Source organism: Meriones unguiculatus, chromosome 8, assembly GCF_030254825.1.
Source record: "Meriones unguiculatus strain TT.TT164.6M chromosome 8, Bangor_MerUng_6.1, whole genome shotgun sequence".
Taxonomy (NCBI): domain Eukaryota; kingdom Metazoa; phylum Chordata; class Mammalia; order Rodentia; family Muridae; genus Meriones; species Meriones unguiculatus.
In genome coordinates, this window is record NC_083356.1 from 75,654,839 (window position 1) to 75,670,572 (window position 15,734).

The following is a 15,734-nucleotide window of genomic DNA, read 5'->3' on the forward strand; positions in this document are numbered from 1 at the left end:
CACAGATAATTCCGGTGCAGGAACCTGGTGGCTACAGTCATGTCTGATGCTCAGAACTCCACACACACACTGTAGGAAGGGGTGGGAGCACCAGGTATGTGTGTTCAGCTCCAGCACCCTAATTTACAATTGGTTCTGCAGATGTCCATAGCTCTCACAGGCCTGCACGGAGACTCAGGAGGTGATACACGTTAAGGAACTGCTGGACCATTGGGACAGAATGAACACTCGGTAAAGCTACTTGCAAAACAACAGCAACACCTCAGAGCCTCCCCACAGGCTGTCTAAATTTCCTGTAAAGAAGAGACTGAAGGGCTCTCATTCACTTAGACTGGGGTGGGGGTGTTATTGCTAGAATCTATAAATAAGCTCAACGCACGGTAGGGCAGTTATACAAGACAGAGACTGAGCAACTCCGGAGATAATCTGGGCTTGTCCCTGTCTCAGGTATTCAGGGCTAGAAAGACTAAAAAGCTTGGGCAGAGACAAAGGACTGCCCAGCAGGAGGTGACCTGGGCTTTTGGAGTGCTTTGTGTCCCTCTGCTCACATGCCTTTGTGGTTGCTACTGGCAGGAGAGGATGGGAGTGTGCCCAGAGGGAAACCCAAATGCCTGTCTGCTGATAAACCTCAAAGCCCAGCAGATTTCACCACATCCAAGGATACAGTCCATGGAAAGAAAACCCAACAAAGGACATGGAAAAATACTAGCACATCATGGGCAGCAGCGAGCCCTGAGGCCACAGAAGTAGGGCGAGTCCAGCCTTTCATCAGCTTGGTCCGAGCTCTGGGGATCAGTGTTAGAAACACGGCACAAGAAGACAAGGCTTCTGGGATAGGTGACTGGCAGGGATGAAACCGTAAGGCCACGGTTAGAAGAAAAAAACTAACAGACAGTTAAACCACACTCAAGAATTAAGGCAGGGGAACAGCTCAGTGGCATGATGCTTTGCCCTAACAGGCATGAAGCTTGGGGTTAGCTCCCTAACACTGCAAAAAACAAACAATCAAACAAACAATCCCTGAACTGAAACAACATCAGAGGGAACAAGGAGCCAAGTTGGTACCACGGGAACTTGCATGGCAGGTGTGGAGGGCCAACCTGGCAAGTCACTCCAGTGTCATGGGACAGGTCGAGGGAAGAAACCTGTATGAGGAAACTGGGGTCCTGTGAACAGAGAGCTAACCACGGCACAGCCTGTCCCCCGGAAGAACCCAGCCAGTTACAGAAAAGAGCTGTCCCTAGACAGATCCTAGCTAAGCATCTGAACTAAAACAAAACCAAAAGTGAATAAACAAGTCCAGAGAAAAAAGAAAACACAAAAACCCATAATGGTGACCCCTGGTAGTCCAAGCAAGTTTCGGGGCTCTCTTTGATCTGCTTGAACGGAACTTCATATTCCACTAGGCTGGCAGGGAAATTAAATACTGGCTCTGCCAGCTGCTTCCTGTGTGAGAAGAAAGCAGGAAAGACAGTTTATCCACAAACGTTAGTATGTGTTGGCTGATGTGCCAATTGCTTTAAATGCTTTGATTTATTTATATGCTTACTTGTTTTGTGTTTTTGAGACAGAGTCTCATACAGGCCGGGCTGTGTTACAGATAGTGACCTTGGACTACTCGAAACTCCTGCTCCCACATCCCAAGTCCTGGGATTATATGCCTGTGCTACCATACCCAGCCTGACGTTTTTAAAGAAGAAAAATATTTTCCCTTACTAATTATGGTGCTTAGGTACAAAGACCCAAAGAAGTGCTGTATGATTTCCGATAGCATAAAATGTGGTCAATGTTCATTTTTTCCATATAAATTCATGGAAGTGTATAATTCATTGCAGACCAGGAGCAGCTGACATCAGCCTCTGAGTTCGCTATTAGTGGATCACATCTGAGGTCCGCTGCCTTGTGAGAGTTCTGTGAAGGCTGGAAGGCTGCCCACACCCCTGGGCCATAAAACAAGCACTCAGGAGCTTTGAGGGCTGTATGTGATCTGGGTGACAATGGTAGGCTCTGAGGATGGATGTCGATGTCACACAAGGTAGACCATTTCTATGCAGGCCAGTTTCTGGTGGGGCAACCGTGCTTTGTGTCTACTTCAAACTACGATCGTGGGAAGCAGGAGTGTGCCTAGTCCTGCCCATGCCCTACAGGAAGCATCTATCAAGGCTGACAACAGTATGGTATCAGCACGTGGCCTGGGGCCACCAGATTCTCTGGGAGGCTTTAGAGCCCACTGCAGGGCCATGCTGAGAAAGGAGTAAGTGGCTGAGCTGGAGAGACCACAGTCCACACACAGGGACTCCAGGAGAGTTAGGGCTCCAAGGAGGCTCCCATATCAAGAGCACAGCCTCAGAGCACAGAGAGGAAGCATGGCTGCACACCAGCAGAAGTTAGGGCTGGTGATGGGAACCATTGAGCTTGGAGCTGGGACCTAGGCCTGCATTATCTCATGGAGCCTTGAGAAAATGAGGCTCAGAGGCTTGTCTAAGGTCACACAGTGAGTGTGTGGCAAACTGTACCCTAGGTCTGATTCTGGAGCATAAGAGCTGATCCACAGGCAGGGCTGTTTTATTCTGCTTTGTTCCGGCCCTGTGTGACAGGGTAGCCCTGTGCCCTTGGAAAACTGATTCTGAACCAGATCCTGGGCCTCGGAGAATCTTATCTTTCGCTGACCTACCCACAGCTCACAAGGGAAGCATCATTACACCCACTGACCCTGAGGAGGGCAGACTCAGAAGAGCTTTCCAAAGTCTCCCCAGCCAGGAATCAGAAGAGCCACACTTTGGCCCAGGTTGGCTGCAATCCTGCTCTCAGACCGCCGGTGAGCCATGGCTAGTGGCTCCACGGGTCTGCATTTTAGTCATGGACTTTCAGTGTCAAAGCCATGCCAGGTACTGGGTCCTATGGCCCCTGACCTGTGTGACCCTAAGTCAGGTTCTGGAGGGTGAGGCCCTTCTGGGGACTGAAAATGCCTTTGGCTAGCACAGGACCTATGACTCAGTTCTAAGTGTGTATGTAACCAAGAGCTCAGAAGCTGAATTGACAGCTGCTGCTGGCTTCTGGAGCCTGGCTCCTCCAGGTTGCTGGGCACAGGTACTCAGACCCAAAAGCTTTTTTCAGGAAGAGCCTCCACTCAGGGATCAGCACTACCTTGCACGTACAGCCCAGCCCAGAGAGACCTTTCATCTCAGGCACTGGAAGTGGACAATAACGCACCAGTGGAGGCCAGTCAACAGCCTGGGTTTGGGAGTGGGAGGCCAGCCAAGTGCATGAAAGAGAGCAGCTGCTCCGGCATCAAGTGGCCAGTAGGAAGCCAACCTAGAAAGGGTGGGGCTCTGGAGCCAAGAGGTCTACAGGGAGAGCCAGCTCCTGTTGGCTTGTTCCCAGTGGCACAAGGACACTTCACTGGCCCTCTGACCATGCTTTGGCCTCAGGATCAGGGAACCAGAGATGAGGGCTTTGGTCCTGCAAGGCAAGGATGAAATGGAGCAAGGCATGGACCTCCCCTGCGCTGCACTGCTGGTGCCATTAGTAGAGATGGAAGGCCTAAGTTGCAAAGAACAGATGCATGCCGCAGCTCCTCTCCCCATACCATACACACCTTTCTTTAGCCCCACATCTTGTTGTGTCCATAGGGAGGCCCAACTGGGCCATGCCTGCCTCGACAGCAGCTTGCTCCTCCCTACTCTGCCTCCTTGAGATATACCAAAATCAGGGCTATCTGGTATACAGCATGCCATTCATCCACTAACGTATTAATTTTTCCATTCACCAAGCAGCTGGCTGAACCAAGCAGGCTCCACTCACCACGTCTCTGCCAGTTCGGTACCAGCTCAAACACTACAGTGAGGACCCTCAGGCACAGTGCCTGTCACTGAGGACATACCTGTATGCATTCTCTCTTCCTCCCACCAAAGCCCCACAGCCAGCTGGGAGTTGGCCCCACAGGGATGTACATAAAGCACCATTGTGGATCACAGCTGGGGAGTCCTCCCGTGTAAGAACTGAAGAGTCTAGTCTTGCGAACAAGAGAAATTCTGGACACACCAAACCTAGGTGAAAACTTTTCAACCTCCCACAAAACGTGCTTATTCCTAAGCTGTAGTCTCTCAGAAAGTATCCTGACATGAGTGGCCTGGCTCCTGATGGGCTTCTTCCTATGAGGTGGCTTGGGCAGTGACAGGCTGGTAGTCCTCGCTTAAATGCACCACAACAAACCAGACTCTCTGTGCTCAGCACTTGTAAGATGAGCATCCCAACCCTGCATGGCTATTTTGAGAGTCAGCGCTACCTTAGGAAAGTTTTTCATAAATCAATAATAATGAGAAACCTAACAGCAGCAGCTGCTGCAGCATCAGGGAACATCCGCTAGCATTTACATTTCTGAAACATCGTGCGAAGAATGTTGCTTCTTTAGTCAACAATGTCTTGAGGAGCCCACTGTGTTTCTCAGGCCAACATTGCCCTTGCTTCTGTAGGGCCCTCAGAGGTGTTGGGTAGTAAACAATGGCATGGCAAGGATCAGTATTTAAGTAAATTGTGACGGTAATGAACAAGGAGAAGCCCATGTCTTGCCCCACTCACTGCCCTTACATATATTTTCCAAATGAGGAAAACAAGGGTTGGGAGGTTCTATAACATATCTGAAGCCGCAAATCTGGCAAGTGGCAGAGCCAAGCCCCAGATCTCATTCAAGATCCACTATACCTATGATTGCACTAGAGTTCAAGAGCACCTACAGAGAGCCAACATCTCCCAGGATTCCCCCCTCTAGTCTGAGAGTCACTGAACAAGGCAAAGGTGGGATTGGGAGGAGGATGCCTGAGCTAGGCTGGGAGTATATCTCAGCTGGTAGAGTGCCTGCCTAGTCTGCAAGACACCCTGGATTCAATTCCCAGCTCCCCAGACATGGTGGTGCGTGCCTGTAATCCCAGAATTCTAGGAGATCAAAAGTTCAAGGTCATCCTTGGCTTCGTAGTGAGAGTGAGACCAATCTGGCAAACACCAGACCCTGCCTCAAAATAAAAGAGGCTGCCTGGGACAGAAAGACTTGCTGCCCCTCTATACACAACTTAGTCACTATGGTCACCTCACCCATGAGGAGGACTCTGCAGCCTTTGAGAGCAGGCAAATTAACTCAGGAAAGTTGTTGCCCACTTATGGGAGACTCTCCAACAGGTGCCTTGGAGGAAGCCTGGGTGCCAGATTTGGAGTATCACAGGGCCTGCTGGGTGAGTGAGTCTCCTGGCTCTCAGGTCAGCTTTGTGGTCTGTAAAATGGGGAAAGTAAAGGCTGTCAGGAGGCTGCCAAGAGACCACATAGACAAAGCACTTTATGTAGTACTGGGCACAGAGCAGGTGTCCTTCTCAAGGTCAAGGTAGTCCTCTCTAGAAAAGCCGACTTATGGTCAGAAACACAGCCCACACCGAGCATAAGATTTATCTTGCATTCTTTCTTTAAGTCACTATTTCTGTTTCCATCATTTAAAGATCCCTTCATGGATTTTGCCAAAATAGCACCCTGCATTATTGTATTTTTTTTAAAGATTTATTTATTATTTATATAGTATTCTGTCTCCATGTGTGCCTGCACACCAGAAAAAGGCACCGGATCTCACTATAGATGGTTGTGAGCCACCATGTGTTGCTGGGAATTGAACTCTGGGCTTTGGAAGAATAGACAGTGTTCTTAACCTCTGAGCCATCTCTCCAGCCCTATTGCATTCTTTAAAAACATTTTAAGATTGTTTTAGGTGTATGAGTGTTTTGCTCTTGTGTATGTCTGTGCATCATATGCATGCCTGGTACCCATGGAGGTCAGAAGAGGGAGTTGGATTCCCTGAAACTGAAGTTGCAGGTGTCTGAGCCACTATGGGGGTGCTGGAAATTGAACCCTGGTCCCCTCAAGAACAAGAAATGTTCTTAACCTTTGAGCTGTCTCTTCAGCCCCCATCCCAATTACTGTATTCTTAAGGGAGGCAAAACACACATGCTGTAAAATATACTATCAGTGGCATTTGGCACATCCTAAGTTCTGGGTATTTCCTTATGAATGGTGCTGCCATGAGCAAATTATTTGTTTTTGTTCACATACTTGTATTTTTCATTCTTTGGGGTATATACCCAGAGTTGAATTGTTGGCTCAAGCTACTCCTGTCTTAGTTTTTCTCTGTGAAATTGTGGGTTTGCCATGATAATCACATTAAGAGAAACAGCTTTCAAAGTAAGAGAGCTTGCAATGTCCCCTGAAATCACCAGACAAGAGGGATGTAGGCGTCACCCTGGGAAGCTCCGTGTGGGTGCTCTGGTGCTGCTCAGTCAGGTGCACTCCTAGCGAGCTGAGGCTATCTGAAGACCAAAAGCCCTTTTGACAGAGAGGGACCAACTTCCAGTGACAAGAATGTGAGACACAGACAGACAGATAGACAGACAGACAGAGGTGGCATAGAAGGAGTAAGGCTCTTGTCCCAGGATTTGAGAATGGAGAGCCTTGGAGGTACCAGAACTAGTCTCAGGCTAAACTTCTCCCAGCCCAATCCATTTTGCTGCTGAAGAGCCAGCTCCCTCGGAGGACTGATAGGGAAGGGGACTTTGCCCATCAGGAGTCTTGGCCCAGCGTGGAGACTGTCCCCCTTGATAATTAGGAAGTGTCTAGAACAAAAAGAGTTGGTATTGGTCTGAGCAACTTCCATCTCTGCCTTAAATCATACATCCTGTGGTGATCTTGATGTCCTCTAGAATTCCCATGAGACATAAACATGCTCCCAGAGGCAGAGTTTCATTAAAGGCTGGGACCACCGGACCAAAGAAGAGATGTCTCCAAAACTACTTACACTTTAAACATTTTTCAACTATCTTTCTCTTAACATGTCTTGTGTTAAGCTTCCACACATGAATGTCCATCATTCCCTAGGGCTCCAAGTCTGGGGGCATCAACGACATCACGGTATGTGGCCAGGGAGAAATAGCGCAGCAACTTTGCGCAGAGAAACGGACAGAGAGATGCAAATGGAAAAATATGCTGGCCATGTAAAAGCCATTACATCATTAATTGAAAACTAGCCCAACACAGAGAGCTACGGCAGCTGTGGTGAAGCCGGAAATGCAAATCCAGCTGACAGCAGGGTGAGTGGGTGAGATTTTGGGGAAAGTTCTAGGGATTCTAAAGCCAGGAAAACAAAACAAAACAAAACAGTATCTTTTGACTAAGTTATCCCACTCCTTGGAACTTATTCTTTTTGGAAATAATTCCAAAAAGAAATGTGGGGGAGAGAGGGAAGAAGAAAACATCTTAGACACAAAGCTAATTTAGTGTAGGAAAATTTACTAACAACAAAAATAAAACAGAAACTGGAGATGTTTTGATGTCAAGCAGCAGGGAAATAGCTAAGAAAATTAAAGCATATGACAGAATGTGGGAACAGCAGTTTCTAGGGGGTGGAATTTTACGTGTTTTAAAATTTTTTACAGCACTGTGCACAACTGTTTGTGCATTTACAAACTGCATTCATCTCTAAGATGAACTTGTTTGTAGTCACTGATATTTACTGTCCAGATGTAAGCCTAATTCTCATCAGGGTGACAACATACAATACTCACATATGCTCACACACTCTCATACCAGCGTGTGTGCACATGCGCACACATACACACTCTTTTCTCTCTCTCTCTCTCTCTCTCTCTCTCTCTCTCTCTCTCTCTCTCTCTCTCACACACACACACACACACACCACATTCACTCACCTTGCTAATACTGAGTGGCTCTGAGGCCCTGTGGCTTGATCATTACAGTACCATTGGGCCCTCAGTGACCAATGCACTGTTCAGGAGACGATGGCCAAATCTTCTAGATACTTTGACCCTTCACTCAGAGCTTAGGACCCATGCACCCAAGCTGTCAGTCAGGACAGCTGACAGTCTGTCTACTCCCTCTTGGAAGCACCCCATTACACGTAAGGGGGGTCTGACCTGCTCATAGCCAGAAACACCCCTGCCCTAACTCTCCCTAACCTGACAGCCCTGGGGGGCACAAGAGGGAAGGCCTGTGGCCTGTGGGCACCGAGCTGTGAGGTGCTGACACCGAGAGTACCAAGCTGGACTTACCAGCAACTGTGGCACAGACGCCAGGCACTAGAGTGGGCTGCAATCGGTCACCAAATGACAAATCTGGGTAAACAGCTTCTCTTTACCTTACATGTAAGGTACACATGGTAAAAGACTAGAGAGATGGTTCAGAGACTAAGAGCACTGGCTGCTCTCCCAGAGGCCCTGAGTTCAATTCCCAGCAACTACATGTTGGCTCACAATCACCTATAATGAGATCTGGTGCCCTCTTTTGGTTTGCAGGCTTACACTGTATACATAGTAAATGAATAAATCAAAAAAAAAGAAAGAAAGAAAGAAAGAAAGAAAGAAAGAAAGAAAGAAAGAAAGAAAGGAAGAAAGGAGGAAAGGAAGGAAGGAAGGAAAAGAAAAAAGGTACACATGGTGAAATTTTATGTATGCTGGGTTTTCTATATTTAAAATACTTTTTTAGGGCTGCCAACATGGCTCACTGGGTAAAGAGCTTGTTGTATGAGCCTCGCTATCTAAGTTCAACCTCCAGAACCCAGGGAGGTTTGGAAGGAGACCTGATGCCACAAAGCTGCCCTCTGACATCCACAAATCTCTTGGCACATGTGTCCTCCCAAAACAAAAAGAAATTAAAACAATTTTTAAAATACATTAAGAAAAAAAAAACTTAAAATGCAGTAGCAAATGGTTGACAATTATCCTCACAGTGTGGTTGGGGGTGGGAAGCAGGGGAGAGAATTGTATTTTCAGATTATGCCCTGTTTACACTCTGGTGTCAAAATATTACTTCTCCAGGAAATGATGCTGGAATTGAAAGTTGGTTTTCTCTTTCTTAGACAACACCCCCCCATACACACACACACACATACACATACACATACACACACACACACACACACACACACACACACACACAAAACAAACTATTGAGCGTCCCCAAAATTTCTTTTTGAAGTCTCGCTGGTCCATGAAACTCCAAGCCTGGACCCTGGCCTGAGATCACACAGGGCTCTCTGGCAACAGGCAGGGTGCTGAATGGCACAAGGCAAGCTAGAGCTGGAAGCCCCTGAGGGGTTGCTGAGCAAGGAGGCAAGACAGTGAGGGAGCGAGGCAGCTTTTCCACGGCTACTGGCTGGCTGATCTTGAGAATCTGAAAGTGTTTCGAAGGCTAAATTAGTAATTTCAGTCTAGATGGATGCCTCAGGCTTGAGTTCACTCCCTCATTTCACTCAATGGAGCTCAGGAATTAGGGCAGGCTCACCACCTGAACCCCAAACCAACTGTCCCCTTTAAGCCTGGGCACTGCTCCTGTGCTGGTGCCAGCCAGCACAGCTCCATTGTGTGTTCAACAGGGGCCATCTCCTAGCCGCTATGCAGAACACTAAAGGCTGGCAGGAAGAAACACCTCCCCCCCCCTCAGCGCAGACCCACAGCACACTCTGCCCTCTTCTGTGTCCTCTTCCCCTTTGTTAGGAGTTGGCTTTCCCCATATTGGCCTCCACCCACCGCCCAGCTGCTGTCTCCACAGGCACTTGCCTTCCTAATGCACTATCTAGGCCTTTGACTCTGTCTGCACTGGTTTTCCTACTCTTCCACTCCAGTCCCTGCCTCTGGCCCCTCACACCACAACATTCCTTGGTCTCTTTGGGTTCCTTTGCTTGTCTATATCAATGTCTCTATCACAGATTTTTTAAAGATTTTTTTTAAAATTTATTTAACTTTCTGTGCATTGGTGTGAGGGTGTCAGACCACCTGGAACTGGAGGTACAGACAGTTGTGAGCTGCCATGAGGGTGCTGGGAGTTGAACCTGGGTCCTTTGGAAGAACCGACAGTGCTCTTAACCACTGAGCCATCTCTCCAGTCCTAACGATTTTTTCAACAGAGCATTTTTTTTTTAATGAAATGGAGAAATTATGGTCATTCTAGAAAATATAGCACAGTGAGGCTGCCTACCATACTGCCACCGAGGACTACTCAGTCTCAGGACTTAGGTAGTCCTTCATAGACGCACACATGGCTACAGAAAGGCGCTTTGTGGTCCCTGTGGAATATTGTTGGTAGAAGGCTCCAGGACTCTTGACCTTCAATGGAGATGAAAATGTCCTGGCTGGGTTGGGCACAACAGCACAGGCAAGGCCCTAGGAAGTGGACATGGACTATGGGGTCTGGACAGGACCACAGCTACCACTTTATATAAATGTTCCACTGGATCCAGAGCCTGGTGACAGATAATCACTGCCTAAGCACCTGACCCTGTCAGTCAGAGACTGAACTACCTCCCCCCTGACTTCCAGAGGCTCGAAAGCCAAAGCTCTAAGGAGGAAGCAAGTAGAAAGAACAGGGCTGGCCTCCTTGAAGAGAGAGGAAGAGCTGGCAAGAAGCCTTCCTCTGCTCTTATGGACTCAGTGCCATGATGACAGTAAAAACAGTAACAATATACTGAGGTCACCAGTGTGGAGTCACTGCAGCAGGAAGGAGGAAAAGGTCTTCAATGTGTGCATGAGTTCTATTAGAGGACGGCAGGTGGAAGAGAAAAGACTCACGCTATTTTAATATACATTAAAAACTAAAAGCAGGTAAGTTAGCAGACCACGAACACCTGAAGTCCTGAACGCACTGTGCTCTTTACTGACTCGACTCACAAGCTGCTCTGCCTATGAGGAGGCCAGAGGTCAAGGCACAAGGCGGCAAGCCTGGCGCTACACCTGGAAGTGGTGAGCACGGCCTGCATGGTGCCAGCGTTGGGGCCTTCACTGCCCAGGTTCCTGTGGCCTTTTCTCCCCCTTTGCCTTTGCTCTGCCGATCTACCCACCTTAACCTATCTACCCGTCTGTCATAAGTGGCCCAGGAAAGGTTCCCTAACACTAGGCCAGGCCACTAGCCATTGGCCTGCTTGCTAGTCCTGGTGCTCCCAGCAAGTGCAGGCTGAGCTCAGGAGCGTTTGTGTAATTGCTGACATGGTTCTTGCCTAAGAAGGGGCCTGGGTACCGTGGACCCAGGGGGGTAGGCCTTGGCCCTGGCAGTGAAAAAAAAAATAGCCTAGGAATGACAATTTGGCCACTTCTTAATGGCCACAGGCTGTGTCACCAGCTGCCTGGGCAAAGGAGCATGGAGCGGCTTGTTGATTCTTGCCTGCCCAGCCTGCCTCATGTCATCAGAGGACAGTGTGACCCACCTCCTGGCCAAACTTTCCTGAGATGCAGGGCAAGCCCAGACAGAATACTGCTGGCCTTGAGGACTCCCACAGAGGCTGTCCTCAACTTTGGAGTCTATTGGTTTCTATACTTCAAAAGTCACCACTTCTTCCCCCAATGGAAGATGACCAGAAGATGGAATCCAGTAGAAGAACACAGGTGTGGGATCAACAGTCCATGACGCACCTTGTCTGCCAGGGGCAGGGAAGGGCACGGCAGATTTGAGTCCAACACTAGTGATTATGATAAAGGTGCCTCACCTGGAAAAAAAGGGCCTCTCTAGACACAGGCAACGATGAAGGTGGACAGGCACAGATGTGGAATCTTCCGGGGACCAGCCAAGCTCAGCATTCTTCACGCTTTCTTGTTCACATCTGACAATAACCTTACTCTCTCCTGGGGACTATTTCAACCACTCCATAAGCAGGCAGTGAGGCTGGAGGCTGCAGCACTCACTACATTAAGACTTACAGAGCCAGAAATGAGTGAGGGAGAAGGTCTGAGAAGGGCCAGAAAGAGGGACGGCTTAGAGACGCGCACTATGACCCCCCGCCAGGGTTCTCCACTCTGCCATTCCTCCGGCATCGAGTCATCTTCACTGCCTAGGACCTCCCAGCTGGCAAGGCTGGCGGCTCTCTTTCATTTGGGTGTTGCTGTTGAGTAGGAGTTCTTTTTGGCACCTAGCTGGTAGACGCTCCTTAAACAACCCCAGGCCCCTAGAAGGCTGTGAGAAGTTGAGGTGGCCAGACCAGGTATTCTTAGGCTGGGGGGGCATAGAGAATGATCTAGGGCATCACAGGTCCTAAGTTTGTGTCCACTGGAGCACAGACACAAGATCATTTGTTCTTTCTATGCATGTGTCCCATGAGTTGATCAGCCAGTGTCCTCCTTTCAGTTTGGGGCAGCAGGTCCCTAAAGGAAACATAGGCTGTATTCTGTAACTTTGCAGTCACTTTCTGTTATCCTAGGAGTCTCATGTCAAAACTTCAAAATGGAAGGCCCGGCCCTCTTTATTTGAAAACTTGACCCAAATTCAACCCAAAGTACAATGCCCTTCTCCTTTTGTCCCCTCCTCCACCTGCCGTCTATTTACAGCCCTAGGAATTGGGGGGAGGGGGGGAGAAGGTTTAAAAAAAAAGGTCTGCCCTTCACCAAAAAGTCTCCTGCCTTGGATTTCTGGACTCATAAGTTCTTGCTACAGGTGGCCCCTGCCCATCAGGGATCCATACAGACAGTGAGTGGTTGAGGGCTCCTCAGGCTGAGTTAAGAGTTTGTACTGGTTCCCTCTATCAGCAAAGGGTAGCCAGGCCCCTTTCCTCTCCACTCATGGTGCAGGTTCCAATTCCTGCTCTGGACTGGGGTGGGTCCCGCAGCTCCTGCCCCTTCGCCAGGCTCTGTGCTCCTTCATGCAGGGCTACAGTCACTTCTGGCAAGACCACAGAGAATTAGATGCTGAGTATGGAGCCCACCTCTTCCCAGCTGCTCAAGCCCTTTCGAGTCCACTTGCCTACGGGCTTCCAAAATATCTATACCGGAAACAGAACAGTTTCTACACTCAGTAGGACCCAAGGTGCCAGTGCTTCCTCTTCTTCCTTCCCACACCTGGAAAGGGGACTGGGAAGACATGACCACACTACCCCCTGCATCCCAGAAGCGCTGCGATGGTCCATGGTAACAGTCAACTTGACAGACTCTAGGCTACTGGGAGACAGGTCTCTGGGCATGCATGTTGGGGAGTGACATTACATTACACTTGGTTACATAAAGTGAGGTGGGCAGCCTCGCCCACGGTGGGTGGCACAATTCCTTGGCTGCAATCCTGGGGTGTATAAAGGGAAAAAGTGAAGTGAGCCATGCATACATAGTTTTCTGCTTCATGAGTATGGACGCCATGTGACCAGATGCTTCAAGCTCTTAATGGACTACATCCCTGAACTGAGCCAGAGTAACTCCTTCTGGTCAGCTGGGGTCTGTGCAGGACACAATACTCTGGCTTTGTTGAGACAAACACTGTATAGTCTCCACTGTTCAGAAGCTCTGGTTGGCTTCTTTGTTAACAAGGGAGACTTCAAAAAAAACAAAACTCAATATAAGTAGCACAGGTTGCTGAGGGAGAGTATATTATCATGATAAAGCAGTAAGGCTCGAGTGAGTTCTGGGAGACAGAAAAGGCCTATGATCCAGCCGACTCTTCTGATGTTCCTCGGCTCATTTTCTATGAGCCGTGGGGTTAGTATCACCACACTCACACCAGGAAGGGAGAGAGCTTCCCTTCCTCCTGGTGCAGGGTGACCATCAACTTCATGCTGGGCATGGCTGTTCGTATAACTCACAGGCAGCACAGAGCTGAGGAAAGCTAACTGTGATGGGTCACCTTTGTTGTCAACTTGACTGGATCCCGAATCTCAGAGCCTCACCCCTGGGCGTGCCTGTGAAGGAGTTAGCAGAGAGGCGTGACTGAGAGGAAAGTGGCATTAATGTGGGCAGTATCACTGCACTGGCTGGTGTCCTGGTCTCGGTAAAAAGGAGAACAGCAGGAAGATTTAAGCACCAGAGTCCACCTCTCTCTGCTTCCTGACTGGGGATACAATGTGATCAGCCACCTCAAAGCCCTGCTACCACTGCCCTCCTGCCAGGACAGACTGTTTTGGTTCAGGTGTCTATCACTGTGATGAACACCACAACCAAAGCAACTTGGAGAGGAAAGGGTTTATTTGGCTTATACTTCCAGAAGTCAGGACAGGAACTCAACCAGGGCAAGAACTGACACAGGAGGCAGGAGCTGATGCAGAGGCCATGGAGGGGTGCTGCTTACGGGCTTGCTCAGTCCACAAGGTTGGACATCTCAGCTGGTCTTCAGTGTATGCTGGAATCCTGAAGGAGAAGGCTCTAATGCCAGTGAAGGAATGGACTTGCTAGCAAGGTGAGGGCAAGCAGGCAAAGAGCAAAAAGCTTCCTTCTTCAATGTCCTTAGATATAGGATTCCAGCAGAGGGTGTGGCCCATATTAAAGTCACGTCTTTCTGGCATTTCTTTCCTCAGCTCAAAAATTAATCTAGATTAATGACATGTCTTTTTCCAGCTCAAAAAAAAAAAATCTGGACTAGTGGTATGTCTTCCTACCTCAAAGGTCCAGAATAGAAGTGGATCTTCCTACTTCAAATTAAGCAAAAATCCCTTACAGGTATGCCTTCCATTTTGGATTTCTGTTAATTCCATGTATCAAGAACAGACATCACACACTGTATCCTCTCAAACTGTGAGCCAAAATAAACCCCTCCTTGCCTCTGCTTTTGTCAGGTATTTCATTAGAGATGCAAAAATAGAACAAAGCCCTGAGGGGGGAGCATCCTTACCAGGCCACAGTAAAGGACAATGCAGCCACTTTTGATGAGAACTGATAGACTAAGATCAGAAAGGAGGGAAGAACCTCCCCTATCAGTGGACTTGGGGAGTGGCATGCATGCAGAATGGGGAGGAAGAGTGGGATCGGGAGGGGAGGAGGGAGGGGCTTATGGGGGGGATACAAAATGAATAAAGTGTAATTAATAAAAAACTAAAAAAAAAAACAAAAACAAACAAACAAACAAACAAAAACAACAAAGAGAGTCTTGGGTAGGATGAGGAGCCAAACCCCAGCAGTGTCCTGCACATCGACATACATTTTGCTGAATGGATATTCTCTTAATTCCAGGATTATATTTAGCTGATACTTACTATTAATGAGGTATTCTGAACACAGATTTAAGTTGCATTTACTCCAGCAACCAAAAGAGACCATGGGCCTTTAAAAAAAAAAAAGAGGAGAGACCCTTCTGTATGGAGGTAGGGGTGGGGTGTAGCCACCATCCCTGAAAGGCAGCTGGCTAGCAGGAAACTGCTGCTCCAGATGCCTGGCAGAGCTGAATAAGTTGCATGGCAGTGTGAATGCTTTCTTTCTTGAGTGCAGCTCCTCTCTGTGTGCTGAATCACAGTATTCACAGGGGCCACAGGACAAGAGCACTAAGTGGATAGATCCTAGACCTGTGACATGGGTCGCACAGGGGTGGAGCCAGGACAACTGGCTGGGCCAATACTCAGGCAGGAAAGGAAACCTGAACCCAGCTTTGTAAGTCTTTGGAGCCTGTAGTGGGGGCTGGCTGGTGAATGGGGGAGGGGGGAGGGAAAGGGAAGGGGAGGGAGGGACAGTAACAGCAGCTGATGAGCATTCTGACCACAGACCACAGCCAAAGAGAAACCAGGCCCAAAATAGGCTCAGCCTCTGGGCATCAGCTGAGATTCACCCCCTTCCAAGAAGTCACAGCCCAAGCATTCTGTTTACCCAATGCTTTTGTACACGTAGAGGCCAGGGAAGGTCTGGGTTCTGTAAAAGGGGGTGGAGAGGGTCTCAGAGGGTGGCTTTTTGAGGCATTGGAGTCTTCCCTGAAACTGTGGTAGAGCCAGTAGCTGAGGGCAAAGGCGCTGTGGAGTC

The 15,734-nt window shown here is 48.7% G+C and overlaps 1 protein-coding gene across 7 annotated transcripts in view; it reads right to left on the reverse strand.

Annotated features, from left to right (window-relative positions):
* Ralgps1 (Ral GEF with PH domain and SH3 binding motif 1) overlaps window positions 1-15,734 on the reverse strand; it is a 234,753-nt gene that overhangs the window by 53,372 nt on the left and 165,647 nt on the right. The gene's annotated exons all lie outside the window — the stretch shown is intronic.